This window comes from Andrena cerasifolii, chromosome 2 (genome assembly GCF_050908995.1).
Source record: "Andrena cerasifolii isolate SP2316 chromosome 2, iyAndCera1_principal, whole genome shotgun sequence".
NCBI classification, from domain to species: Eukaryota; Metazoa; Arthropoda; class Insecta; order Hymenoptera; family Andrenidae; genus Andrena; species Andrena cerasifolii.
This window is the reverse complement of record NC_135119.1, coordinates 16,697,519-16,712,360: the sequence shown is the minus strand read 5'-3', so window position 1 is coordinate 16,712,360 and position 14,842 is coordinate 16,697,519. Positions and strand designations below refer to the sequence as shown.

The following is a 14,842-nucleotide window of genomic DNA, read 5'->3' as shown; positions in this document are numbered from 1 at the left end:
CTGTTGAAGGTATAAAGAAGTTTGTTAGGGGGAAGTACGATACTGGAATTGCATTCCCTGTGAGATTCTTAATTCTTGAGATTTCAACTGAAAGTGCCGTATATAGAGTGCTTACAAATTGATCGGAAAAGCTTTCTACAAGCACAGTATTTTTAAAACTGCACAGAGATGGTTTACAAACGAGGCAAGGCGGAAAAGTTCCATTATTTAGAAGCTTCGCCTATTCATGGTCTCCCTACTTTGACGGCCTAAAAAGAAGCGCGATATTTGGGATTTTTTTTAAAGAGAAACTCTCAAATTATATTAATTGAAAACTTTATGCCTATATTTGTACCTATTTAAGCAACATTTAAAAAAAATAATAATTTAAAAAAAGCGGTACCTGAGACTTTAAACGCGTTTTTCGAATTTGTTAGCATGATATCTCAAAAACCAATCACCCGATTTATTTCAAACTTGGCATATATCTTCAGTAGATGTCTCATTCTCGCTAGTACTAAAACTAAGTCGGTTTTTGCAAAGTTAGACATTTGCGACTTAAAAAACCAGCGAATTTTTTTGCAGAAATCGATGTCTGTTTTAGACGCTGCCATTTTCTTTTAATTTTCGGTATTTCTCATTTAATCTAAGTAGTTCGGACGATAGCCACACTTATACAGATTACTCCAATTTTTAAATTTTCTGTTTCAGACAACTACAACGGCTGATTTTATGCCAACAATGCGCATATGATTTTTGTAAGGCGCTCTGTTTGAAGCACTATAACTCCGGATATAACCACTATTTTTGCATAATTTTTTTTCTTCATATTCTATAAAGATTGACAAATGAAACCACAAAGCTGGAAGTAAATATATTTAATGGTTTTGTTTTAAAAAATTCTCAAAGTTCGCATCATTTTTCGTCCGTCAAGATAGAGAGACCCCTTAAGTCAGATAATGACGATTCCACTGACTTATAAATTTAAGGCAGACTTTTACAATTGTATTATAAAACAGTACCCTTTAACACGCGTAAGTTTGATATTAAAGTTACCAAACAACTGTACAGAGCGTATTGTTTAAAGCTACCGTAGGAGGCAATAAAGAAAACTGTGCCATCGACGTTTCTTTTCGCGTGGCACGGGCCGGGACGCCATCTCCAGCGAACGGCGACCCTCTCTTGGTAATATAGTCCTCGATCAGAAGCATCCTCGAACGTGGGTAGATACTCTTATCCCCCTAACTGTTCCGAAAAAGCGAAATACCCGAGTGGCTGGAGCACCAGCGACCACATTAACCCGTCGTTGAAAATTGAACTCCTCTCCCCGACCCGTTCATGAATAATAAATGTAGCGAATAAAGCGGGCGCGTTTGCGACAGTTTATTGATCAACCGCGTGTTCGACGAGCATCCACGAGCATGTAGTTTTCCGCTGTTTGTCGTATTTCCATTCGTGGCACGAGGGGGAAGGCCGAATTTTTCCACCTTTTACCGAATCTTTTAATTATCCTCGCAACAAGAGCCGTCCTTAGTTTTGCGCGCATCCCTCTATTTTTACCCCCTTGTTCCACGGCCATTTACTTTAATCGTGTGCTCGCGCGCTATTGAGAAGAGCGACGCTCTCCATAGGCGGTACACGATAATCGGTCCTTCGATTACACCCACGAGGAAACCTTTTAAGATAATTACGACGATCGTTAATCGCCTGTGAACTCGAAGAAAATACCGCCCGGCTTATCGGCAGCCTCGCAAATACCTACGTGCACCGGTAGCGAGATAGCAGGAATCGAGTGCTGATTTGGAAAGAAGCGTTATCTGGAACGGCCGCTAGCCGACCGTGCCGGATACCTCGATGGAAAGATTATCCTTGTACAATATTTTATGGGCCTCGATGACAGTCGGCGGCCGTAAGAACGTGCAGAGAGGGGATGTTTCGCAATAATTGGAAGTGTACCGGGTCCCTTTACACCGAAATGTACGAACGTCCTCCGCAGCATCTTAAGGGGCTGTTCCGGTCTAGAGCCCATAAAAACGGGTGACCTTTAGGAATTAATTGAAGGAAAACTACTACATATAATTTAATGGGACTTTTTGCATTGTATTAAGGATGTCTTAAACTATAGAACTGTATTTTTTCTTTCGTTATTAATTATTGCAGACGGTACTGGGGAGTCGTTAAAGTCGAGGCGTCAAAAAATTCATTCAAAACGGGGGAACCTGTAGCACCGGAACCATTAGTGTGAAATAAAAAACAATGCCAGATTATTAAAGGGCATGAAACTCGTTCGTGGACTTAGCAGTAAAAATGACAAAAGATGACATTTTTTGAGAAAATAACGACACTTAAGTTTGAAATCACTTTTTCCCTATATTTTTCGTGTTTTCAGCGCCTTTAAAAATTACAAATCTTCAATTTTTTAAAAATTTCAATAGTTTCTCGACGAGCCAGAAATATATTCTTCAAAATAAAAAAAGTTTCAGTCGAATCGGATAGTAACTTTTCGAGATATAGGTTCCAGCGATTTTAAGAACACTGTTTCGAGAAAAACGCGTTTAAAGTTTCACGTGAGCGTCGATTAACCGGGTGTTACCCATGCATTTGCCGCCACTCAAATGCCTATAACTTCATGAATTTTACGAATTTCATCAGATCCCTTTAAACACGCATTCTAAAAGGTTGAACATTCGAAAAAGAAATAGAAAAAAATCGACTTTTAAACCGGAACCTCCCCTTAAAACTGATCTACCTCAAGTTCTCTACCGTCCGCATAAGCAGCCACGATTTGAGGCCACGGGGGCGTTATCGAGGTACAACCGCTTCTGTTACAGCGTGTCTTATAAACTGCGAGGCACGGCTATATTCGTGAAGTAATCGTAAATTATCAGACCGTACGGACCACAATTTTAATCTTTGGAACCGATACCGTTCCACACCCTGCGGCGGGGTCCCCTGAACCTGCGCGAAAAGGTGGCCGTAGAAGGGAGGCTCAAGGAAGAGGCACACGCGAGCTTGTGTCACGGATATAATAGAATTTTTCCAAGCGATAGGTGGAAACACAGAACTCCGTGGCGAGCACGTAGGTGCGTCAAGAATATCGTGCGCTTGGGGCGCGAACCGCGATGGGCCGCAATCGTAACGTGGAAATAATCGTAAAGTATAAGCACCGGTTCCTAGAGCTAACCCTTCCGAGAGCTTCTTGCTTCTGCTCCCTAATGCGATGTTATTTTCTGGAAATTGCTTGGTAAATGGAAGCCACGGGGATAGCTGTCTGCGTCCAGGGAGCTAGAACAGAGTCGCCGGAATACAGCTCGGCGAGGCTGTGTGTGTACGCGCGTAGGGCCTACCGGCCAATCGATGGAATCAATTTGCATAATGTATACACGCGAAAGTGTATGTTCCACAATGCTCTCTCCGATACTGCTGTTGCCTTTGGCCGATGATATCGCGCGGCGGACGGGGGGAGGTCTGGCGCGTTTGTACGCGATGCGATTAGAATTCTTGATGGGATTTTTGCGGCACGAAGGAAGCGTGGCCGTTTAATGACAAGTATGCGTAACGCGCGTCCGACCCGACGCTGAATTTTTTTCTTCTCCTCCGGAATCGAGAAAGTTGGACGTCGTATGCCTACCTCGCGTAAGATTATGCGCTTCTGGTTTAATGATACTCTTTCTCGATTCGTTTCCGGGTAGAATGCCGCGTTTCTGCGCGTGGCACTCGCCCGGATGGATCGTTTGAAACGGCATGAAAAGAGCCCTACGGTCTTGCCCGTCTTATGAAGTCTCTTTGAATTGTTCTCGACGGAACAGAGAAACCGATAAAGACCTGTCGCGCCGCTGTTCTTATCGGCCCTGTAGTGTAATTAAGTGTTCGCAGCACTTGCGAGCGTTCGGTTTGGGTAAACGCGTCCCAGTTCGATGATTACATCGCAGTGGCGTTGTGTAACGAGGTATCGAATTCTGACTTTCGGCAGGCTCGAAAATTAAATTTAACTAGTCGCTGCATGGCAGTACAAGCAGGTATGATTACAAGCATAGTTTACGATACGGTAGGTAGATACTCCATAGTTCGCTCTACTGTCTAAATATAACCAGTGAATACTGTATTTATTTTATTTATTTATTTTTTTATTTTTTATTTTTTATTTTTTATTTTTTATTTTTTATTTTTTATTTTTTATTTTTTATTTTTTATTTTTTATTTTTTATTTTTTATTTTTTATTTTTTATTTTTTATCTATTTATTTATCTATTTATTTATTTGTTTATTTATTTTTTTATTTTTTTATTTTTTTATTTTTTTATTTATTTAACATACGGGTAAGACCCATTTCTTAACAAAAATTGGTAATAAACAATACCTAGTAGAGACGGACATTACACAGGAAAGAAAAAGAAAAACAAACGAAACGTGCAGAGTGCAATGATTATAGAACACGAGAATGCGCATGACTATCCAGGCATAACCTTATGTGCCACTGCTCTATGGACGCTAGCCTTAAAAGTGGAAGGGGAGCCATGAAAAAAATCAATCTCCGTATAACATGTATTAGCCAGATTGCAAAATCGGCTTATGGGGTCGGTAATACCAAATCTGGAGGTGTAGATATGCGGTCTAAGGAGCAGAGTATAACTGATAGCACGTTCCGGAACGTTAAAATTAATTAAACTATTGACACGCGGGCTACACACCAAATCATTAATAATCTTGAATAAAAAAGTCAGGTCGTCAGCAATCCGTCTACACCCCAGTGACTGAATGCCAAATTTACGCATAATCGGACCATATTCGCGATCATAACGAGAAAGGGGTTGCCCCACTTCATGAGCCAAGAAACGCAAAAATCTCCGCTGAACCCTGTCCAATTCCTTCTTATATTTAATCATTCGGGGAGACCAAATTACGGACCCACAATCAAGGTTATTTCAAACAGCCACGCCGAAGAAATGAGAAAGTCGCGTTAAGCTCGCATAAAATTTAGTCTCTCATCATCTCACAACTCACGTCTGAACAGTTCAGCAATTAATTAGACGATCTTTCTTTCTGGCAACGATAAGGATCGGTAAGCCTCGGAGTAGCCAGCGAATTTCGCGGGCCATTATTCTTGCCGGCGTAAGGAAAAGTAAAACAGGGAAGTGCTATCATTTCGGTAAACACGGATCCGCGCGGTGCATCGGCCCTGCAAGGTAATTTGCAATCGAGCGAGGGCGCGAGTTTCGTTCGCGGTCGGCCGGGCGTCGTGGTTGGCTCGGGCACGTCGCCCGAGCGCGGCCGAGCGACGCCGAGGAGGGCCGAGCGCGCGAAGCGCCAGCGCCGAGCCTGAGCGGAGCGGTCGGGTCAAAATATATTCAGTATATTCTAAACAAGCGCGCCGACGTGCTGTCACGTTTTGTTTGCGCGCGCGAACCCGTGTCCCGCCGGACGATACGCTCGGCTATCAAACGGTGACATTGCCACCAGTGCTCCGATCGCGCGAAGATCAGTGCGGTACGGGGATCGGTTTCGAGCGCACGTCCGTTGTACGATCGACGAGCCGAACGGACGATCGCGCGCGGTCTATTCGGAAGGGAAACAACACGGCGGAAGATACGAAGAGAAGAGACTCTACTAATTGTGTGAGTTCGGTATTGCAACGCGCCCGTGATCTCTTCTCAAAATTCTTCGCACACACACATTCTCTCTCTCTCTCTTTCTCTCTCTGTCTCTCTCTCTCTCTCTATCTCGCTCCGCCCGTCTCCACTATTTCACTCTCTATCCATTTTCCTCCGTCTCTTTCTCCGATTCTCTCTTTCTTCCCCCTCCCCCGTCGTCGTTTCTTCGTTCGTCTTTCGTGTGTACGCTCCCTCCGGTCATCTTCTTTCTCCCTTGAACGGCTCGTCCCTTCTCTTTCTCCTTTGCTCCGACGTCGTCTCGTGGGGTCAGTGGCTGCTCGATCGGATCCTGAGCAGGAACACCGCACCGGAGGAGGAGGACGATCTCCCTCGTCGCGAGACTTGGAACCACACACGCGCGCGCGCCACGCACGCAGTCACGCACCTCGAGCGACAGAACGAAGGGAAAAGCTTTCTCGGTCTTGTCGGTGCTGCCCGCTCTGCCTCCCCGCTTAGCCCCCGGCTGGAAGCTGCGCCAGTGACACTTCGCGTTCGAAAATTCGCGGGGAAAGATGGGCTCGCCGACGAGGTGACAGATCGACGGAAGAACGCCTTTCCGTCTCGGCGGCATTTCCCGCGCGCGCGCGCGCGCGCCCCCGTGTGTTTAGGTGTCGCGTGTGTGTGTGGTGATCGACGTGCGAGACTCTCTCGTATCACGTACAGTCTTCCAGTGCAGAAAACTCGTGCTCGTTATCTGACCACTTTTCTCGCGTCTCGTTTTTCTGCTCCTTCCCTCTCTCTTCATCTTTATCTACTTATCCCCGTCTCTCTCACGTTCGCGCTACGCGCTATCTTCTCCGTCTCGCTACGTCCCTCCCTCCCTCCTCCTCCTCCACCGCCCCCCCCCCGCAACCTCCGTTTCTCACTCTCTCCCTTTCCTTCTTTGAATGGTGCCACCTCTCTCGCCGCGGTTCACTGTTTGTCGTCGTTCTTCTTGCTCCCTTTTTCCCTTTCTTACCGACTCACCGAAAAAAGAAAGGACCCACGCGAGTGATTACGAGCGCAAGGAGGGACAGTCGGGTGGAAAAGCCGGCGGATCGGCGATTTGAAGTCTGTGTTTTTGTTTACTTAGAGAGGCGGACTGCCCACGCGACTCGGACGGTCGAAGACGCGGTGAAAAACATCCCGTTCGAGGAATACACCGGCTGTTGACGTTTTCACACGATAGGTGAGTAATCTTATTCTCGCTCGCTGCTAATCGCGTCCTCGGCCGACTAGACCTCGACCGCATACTTTCCTTTTGTATTTGCCGGCCGAAACGGGAGCCCCACGCACAAGCTCCTAGAAAGTAACGTTTAATATTTCGCGCGGTTTCCTCGCCGCAGTGATTACGAGCGCGCTCGATTCTGGCGAGCCGACGGAAGGCTTTTATAAGGTATCATCGGGTGGTGAGTAATTTGCAATTTTCTTAGGATGGCTTTTCCATCGGTGTCGGGGTAAAAAAGAAACGCACGGTTGCTCGCGCGCGTAAATATCCGCTGGCGTTTAACTTGAATGAGAAATCTCGGAGGTTCTTTTTCCTGCGGCTGAATGGCGGGGAATTTGAATACGCTCCTCGATTCCGCGAAACGTATGCCGCTTTATCACGCGAACGGGATGCAACGCCGTACAACGATTCTTTATTATTCGCTCGACACCCGTCGGCATTGCCGTATACACCGTTTGTCACGCAAATGCCCGGAATATGGAATTACCGTAGCGCCATTGTGCTCTATTAGGTTCGCGTAGGTTCCACTCGTAGCGGAGGGATATTCACGGAGGAAGCTTCGTGCATCGTAAATGTTAGGCCGGTGGATACGAGACGTGGTTTTTTTCTTTAATGAAACTCCAGGGACATGTAACGTTTCTTAGACGTCCTATATGCGCGGAGCAAATAAGCGTATATAGGTTGCGAATAAATTTCAAGTACAAGGGGTAAATAAATTACGGGCATAAAGCCGGGACTCCATAGAACGCATCGTTGCAGATGAAAGTATCTCGGTAAACTCATACTTGGAAATAAATGGAGGGCATTTTACTCTGTTATGCATCGCTATGCAATGGTAATTATTATACTGCAGGTTTTTAGATTTTGATGCAGGTTTAGGCTAGGTATACACGGAAACTGTAAGATGTGGTCTATTACGTGACATCAAAATTAAATTTAACTCTTAACAGCATAACAGCTTAAGGGGTCATATACGTTTCTCGGCACTAATACGTGGTTAATGTTTGGGAGTGATTCAGGGATAACTATTAGCCCGATTGGTTTAATTGTTTTTGCGTTGTGTAGGTAGGGTAAACTCGGGTAAGTTCGTGATAGTTTTAGAATTTATCTATTAACTGCTAATATTTACATATTCTGAAAGTGAGTCTAGGATATAATGATAGGTCAGACATCAGAGAAACAAGTAATAGGTTAACAGAAATTTACTAAGTATATTTAATTGAAAATATAGAAAATTAAGTTGTCATTATATACTCGGGTTACTCCGTGATAGCTCTGGTTACTCCATGATAGTACTCTGGTAACTCCGTGATAGTTCTCGCTAGCCTGTGATATGGCCATCAACTACTTTTTTATATTATTTTACATTATTTTACATGATTTTAAATGATTTTACAATTATTTTATATTATTTTATATTATTTTATATTATTTTATATTATTTTATATTATTTTATATTATTTTATATTATTTTATATTATTTTATATTATTTCATATTATTTCATATTATTTCATATTATTTCATATTATTTCATATTATTTTATACTATTTTATATTATTTTATATTAATGTTATTTTGTGCATAATCAACCGTCTTGATTTTCGCTATAAAAGTCGTACGTTCTTACTTATTATTAAAAAGTGGTTGAATTTAAATGAAAAACTTCACCGTCACCGGATAACGAATCTTATGTAGAATATGTGTGTAAATAATGAAGTTAATCGGATGAACGGTGAGGCAGTAATCATGCCCACCGTCTTGGAAAATGATATTTCAAGAAAAACCCACATTTTTAAAAATCCTCCAATTCTCATACCTGACGTATATAACCATACGTATATAAACATATATCTATAAAACACAAAAAGAATTAAACCGATCGGATTAACCCTTTAGCGTATAAAAAAAATCGATAGTAAATAATTTTGGGTCCCAAAACGGTTCAGTTCTCTAAATAGCTCCGAGGTGCAAGCCACTGATGCGTTTACCGCTGTAAATAATGTTTACAGTAAGCATGGAAACGTTTCTAGCGAATACATGTTGGACATTTTTCGACAACCTGAAACTTTGCTCTTGTTCTCTTTAAGAAGTTGAGAGTAAAATATTTTTCTTTACATTTTATTTGGTAGACACGTGCAAATTAATTGTTATACTAAAAGAAAATTACTTGTAAAGTTTGATTCGATCAATTTTTCACACTGGGCGCGTACGGATTAAAAAAGCGAAATTTGTTTCATTCGTATAATGGCTTCTATTGCGCGGACGTCCCCCGGTAAATGCTCCACCACCAAAGAAGTCACGGCAAGAGTCGACTTCTAATTCTAAACCCTCAGATCTACAACGCTTCGACAATGTTGGATTAGATTGTGTTCAGCGATGACAGACAGCGCTGTAAACTTTGCCCTTCTGGCCACATTCAATCAAACTGCTATAAGTGCAATGTTCACTTTGCTCGAGCGCAAAAAGAAATTGTTTTGTAAATTACCATAGCAAAAATTAAAATTTTGTACTTCGTTTATACATTCGATAACAAACATACGTACCTATTCTTCTTTTCATTTGTAAGAGATCTTAACAATATAAATGAATAAAACACGAGCATATCGTTTAGAAATGTTGAGAAAAGGTACACTCGTGTTTTATTCATTTATACTTTTAAGATCTCTTACACATTATAGTAAACATGCATTTAAAACACAAATTTTGTATTCTAAATATTGAGCCACATTTTACTCTGTACACGCCCAGCGTGACGTATACGTCACTTCTAGAAAATCATATTTCCACTGGCTATTTCGGGCGAAGAACGACGTAAGTGCATGCATCGGAACCATTTTTCAGTTAACTAATCGCAGGAAATCATTTTATTCCGCCGGGAAAACTGTCTGGGCGCTAAAGGGTTAATAGTTTATCCCTGAATCATTCGCAAGCATTGACTACGTTTTAGTGCTGAGAAACATATATGACCCCTTAACACATGCATATTAAATTAAGATACTTTGGTTTCTCCGAATAAGTCTCACCAATTATGTACGTAATTGATACTCTTCACCTAATTTCCTGGGCTCTCCAACATTTTAAATATTATTTCCAATGTGACTAGAGTAAAACAGGAAGGAATACAGTAAAATTGCCAAAATTGTCATTCATTAATTCCTCAAGTGTTTCTATCGCCAACTTGGACCCACGATTCTACTATCTTCATTCAAGTTTCCAAGAGCTCTGTTAATGTTACTATTCCCGATCGTCGTTCCGAGTTTCAAGAAGCCCCCGTGGAACAGTCTCGCGGAAATACATAATCTCTGAATTGCCTCATCGAGCACGGTGGCTTTTCTTCCCTTAGCGTGCAAATAGATGATCGAACCAGTTGTATCGTCAGCGTTTGTCACGCAAAGGAGACCGGCACGCGTTTAGAACTATCCACTGGTGCCTGCGTCGATAACGCTTCGAACATCGTCGCCGATAGTCTTCGCACGTGGACGCGATTGTTGATCGGGCAGGATTCGCGTAGTTACGAGGAGGATTTACACAGGAGAGATGGCTGGTCGTATCTCGAGGTGTTCACCGCGACTCGAACTGATTCGCCAGATAAGTTGCCTCGACTCGATAACCGTTATCGGGCCGTAGGAATCGCTTGCATGCGCGAAATTAACCCAGTTATTTATCCGCCGGTGAATAAAGGCACGTTCACGTGCGTTCGATTCGCACAGCTTCGATGCAAATTACTAGGAACTGGCACATGAGAGAAAGGAAGAGCACGCCTTTGATTTGGTTTTATTATGTAACGTTTCACTTGACGACGCTCCAATAAACGCGGCGGTGAAATTGTTAAGGAATTCACGCCTTTTCCCCTCTGCGAATCAAAATCGCTCCGCTCCGAGGCTTGCTGGTGTAACGTCCGCGCGTAGTATTGAAGAATCAGCTTGAATCTGGGTTCAATTTTGTTTTTAACGTGTCCGTGCGATCGTTTAGGCAATGTGTTGTTAGAGTCACGCGTGTTGCACGTAGTACGAGGGATAATTATAAATATACAGGGCGATTCGCTGGGAACGAGCCACGAAAACACACGTGCTGGCGATCATATGGGAAATAGGCTTCTTCTGGGTTGCGCAGAAAGTTCCTTAGCGTCGAATTTAATATGAAATTGTACTTAATAAGTTCAAAATTGACTGTGTTACGGAATATATTCATAGTCTTTTATGTCACTTTGCTAATGGCACTCGGAGTAATTGTTGCCATTGCATTAATTTGTTTTGCACAGTGCTGGGTAGTTGATAGTAAATATTTTCGCCAACTTTCCCCGGAAAAAGGAATTTAATGGCCTGAAGTTGGGTGAGAGGGTTGGTCGCGTTGAAAGTTTTAATTGCAATATCTCGATAATTCGAAGCGTAACGCATTCAGTTGCCAGTGATTCATATTCGTTCAAACGAAGAACAATTTAGGCAACTTTTTACCTAATTAAGCATTCGAGTAACACTCTCGCGAATAAGTCAGAGGCGAGTGAATAAATAATTATTCAAATGTTGGATAAAAAATAGTAACGTACTCCTAACAACTACATTCTCTTCCAAACAATCGCTGAACAATCATTTACATAACTGTTACTCGAAATTTCCGCAACAGTTGAGCAAACATTTGTAGAATTCTTTCCACGAGTAATTACTTAAATAACGCTGCGCGATACGATTAAACAGTAGGATTTCTTTCGAGCAATAAAACGCGTAAAGATATCTTCGAGCAGCAAGCGACTTCGAATGAAAGGCCGCTATACATTTGTCTCGCCAGCTAAATGAATAAACCAACAAATACCTCGATGCAAGAGAGCGAGCCAACGAATGGAAGCCCTCGACACAAATTTGTCGTCATTACGGCGATTTCCACGGGCGCAGATCGCAACAAGTGTCTCGTCGGCGTCGAACGGCGACATTAAACGCGCGGACGAGCGCGAAATCACGAGGCTCACCGAACCGAAGCCCCGCACAACGAAATTCGCGCTTTACACAGCGCCCGCTGGATGGAAAGCGAGTCCGCGAATGGTTGATTCGATGGCCGCGCTTTATATCGGTGGAAAAACATGGGCACGGAGGCGCTCTTATCTCTGCCAGCTTGCCCAGCCTTCGTTCGCGTTCTCTCTCGCGGCAATTAAAAGTGGCTTCGAGTCTCTTCAGGCGAGAAACGTCCACGGAGTCGCTTTCGAAACGGGCCCGATTGTCCGTGACCAGAAATTTCGTTCGTTTCGGCGGGAATTTGGAAGAGGTTTAAAATCAGCGAAAGTTCCCTCAAGATCGCGACGACCGGGCAATAATTGCACCACCTGAAGCGCCTTTTCCAACGAGACGCATCGGTGACCCGGGTACCGAACGTATCCAATGGTCCATCGTCAGAAATGTGGCGGCTAATCCGATTTCGCGCGACGGACACACTCGCACGCGCGTACACGGGCGGGATGCAAGGCGCGCAAATGGAATAACGCAACGCGCGTAGGAATTCGATCCGAAGCCGTGAGAGGAGAACGGCTGGAGAACGCTCGGCTGCGCGGATTGCATCACACCGTGCGCCACTGCGAGGAAGGTGTTAAAGTCCTCCTGGTAATCTTCTATTTACTCCGCGAGCGTAGCCAGGGTATCGGCGTCAGACGATACGAGATCCAGAGCCGCGGGACGCTGGAAAAAACACATTACAGGAAATTATGTAATTATCGGGGTACACTTTGCCTCTCACAATGTCCTCCGCGTGCACGCGGCTCGAGGTGAACGAAAAAGAAAAAAGGGGGAAGGAAAAAGAAATGAGAACCGGGGACACCGGTTACGCACAGTGTGCACGTGTACCCTCGCCGAGGAGCACGCGGTTCGTTTGGCTACTGTTGGCTGCCTTGAGAGAGCCTCTCCTCCAACTGCTGTAACCCTCGCCTGGCGGGCGCGGGGTCCGTTTCGACCCATCCTATACGCGTATCGAGCTACGTGGGGTGGATGTACCAGTAAATGGACATTTTTTATTAAAATGAGTAAAATAAGTTATTAAAATGAGCAACTAATTATTTAAAGACTTCTTTTAATTTATTGCTCCATGTCAAAAGAATTTTTGCAGCACGTGGAATCAATCGCGCTGCAAACATAATTTTATAATAGTGCTCATTCATTAGCCTTACGTGCTCGTTTATTGGCGCGTTTACCCTACTTGTTGCTGTTACTGATTCTTTAGGGGGACTAAACGGGCAGTCAGATCGCTCGAAAATCAAGTATTTTTTGCGAATTAATTACGAGGATATGAATACAAATTGTGACTAGTACTTTTGGGTAATGATTATTAATACTATAAACAGTAAAAAGAATTATTTCAATAATATATACATGTGTATGACAGCACTACAGTGGTCTGTTATGTAGTTTTTTTTTTGGAGCCGCTGTAATTTTGCAGTGATTCTGGCCGTAAGAAATTGAGTTGTGAAATATATTCTGAAATTCACACTTTGCCCTGAACCTATTGAGAAAGAAAAGAAATTATAATTACAAAAATGGCGGCTGTAAAACGGCAAATTTTAAAGAAACGTGATTTTTCGCCAGGGAAAAGAGCCATTTTATTTTTTTTTATCAAAATAGGAGTTTTCACAGACTTATGCGTAGGTTGAGGTCGTAACTACGCATGTTTCACATACGCTCAATTTTTTTCAAATCGATTTGTACTTCCGTTTTTTCGCAATCATTGCAAAACGAAGAGGAAATATGATTCCGAGAAAAACGCGTTTAAAGTTTCGAAAGAGGAATCTAGTCTACCTGGGTGTGCGCGGAAACTGTTTATGGTGCGCTCGACCTTTTCGGCTGTAAGATCTTTAATTTTGCGAATTTTAACATGAACCAAAGGGCATTTTACTGGGGAAGGGTGGTGCTTTTGAAAAAGGACAAAAATTATCGACTTTCTGACTGCCTAGTCGCCTTAAGGGGATAAGAATTTTAGATCGTGATAGCATTAAAATTTGTGTGAATGAAATGGGTCGGAACGTATTTTTCTTTATTTGGAAATAATGGTAACCTGCAAGGTATTTATACAGCGTCGAAGGGTTAGGAATGAGAACTGAATTCCATGTTTTCACGACTTTTGGTGGATCAAACTGTCTGGAGGTAGAGAGAGAGTTCGGATATAGTACGTAGATGTATTCATTTATGTAAAAAGTGAGACGTCTGAATGCCTTTCGTTTCTGGGATATAGATACAAGTGGCGGAGGCACGAGGGGAGGCTGAGTTTTAAATGGATGCAGAGTAGAATGAATGTTAAGGAGGTTTGATATTAATTTTGGTTTCTTTAAGAAGTTGGGAGGAAGCGCTCTGGAAACACAGATGTCTCGAAGTAGATGGCACTATGAATAATGAATGAGAGCATTTAGGTTTCCTTCACTTTTGAATGAAAACAGTTTGTACCTGAAGGAGAAGGGAATGTGCCAAGACTCTACAGGGCGATTCAGAGACAGCATCTTTCTACTCCCAAGCTTCGATATGTTCGGAGTGCTTTACCCCGAATTGTTGTAAGAAAGACAAGCTTCAGCTTCCAACCACTTTCCCGTGAAAACAAACTTCCCTCAATACCGCATTAATACAATGACTAACTATCACCGCGTGATTGCTAGAAGATTTTCAATAGAATTCTTCCACTCATTCCCAGACGGAATTTTGTAGATCCATATTTCGCCCTATTCCCATCCAATATTCACAAACGAAGAAAAGTGGCAGCATTCGATTTGCTTGCATGGAAACTTCCAAAGGTGCCCAACTATCGCGACCTTCCTTAACCCAAAACGACTTCGCAGACTTAGCCTACCCACCTCCGAAGTGCCTCCAGTCTCCGTCGCCACTAAACACCCAGGGTCAGCTCGCAGTTCCCAAAACCGTTCGCGCAATCTCGTGCCATCGTTGTTAACCCTTAACTGGTATCTTGGGGTCGCTCATGACCCCAGGCACGCAAAGTTCGCTGCAAAATTCTTGGTTGTCTAAGCTTGTAAACTGTTTT

The 14,842-nt window shown here is 43.2% G+C and overlaps 1 protein-coding gene across 2 annotated transcripts in view; it reads left to right on the top strand.

Annotated features, from left to right (window-relative positions):
• Window positions 1-5,283: 5,283 nt before the first annotated feature.
• The window catches only part of Pde9 (phosphodiesterase 9), a 155,572-nt gene continuing 146,013 nt past the window's right edge, over window positions 5,284-14,842 (top strand). Inside the window, exons 1-2 of one of the 2 annotated variants that reach the window (XM_076806793.1) lie at window positions 5,284-5,592; window positions 6,703-6,798. The gene's annotated coding sequence lies outside the window, so the exon portion shown is untranslated. Of the gene's footprint in view, window positions 5,599-6,702; window positions 6,799-14,842 lie in introns of both variants that reach the window. The other variant, XM_076806792.1, reaches the window with a different exon arrangement.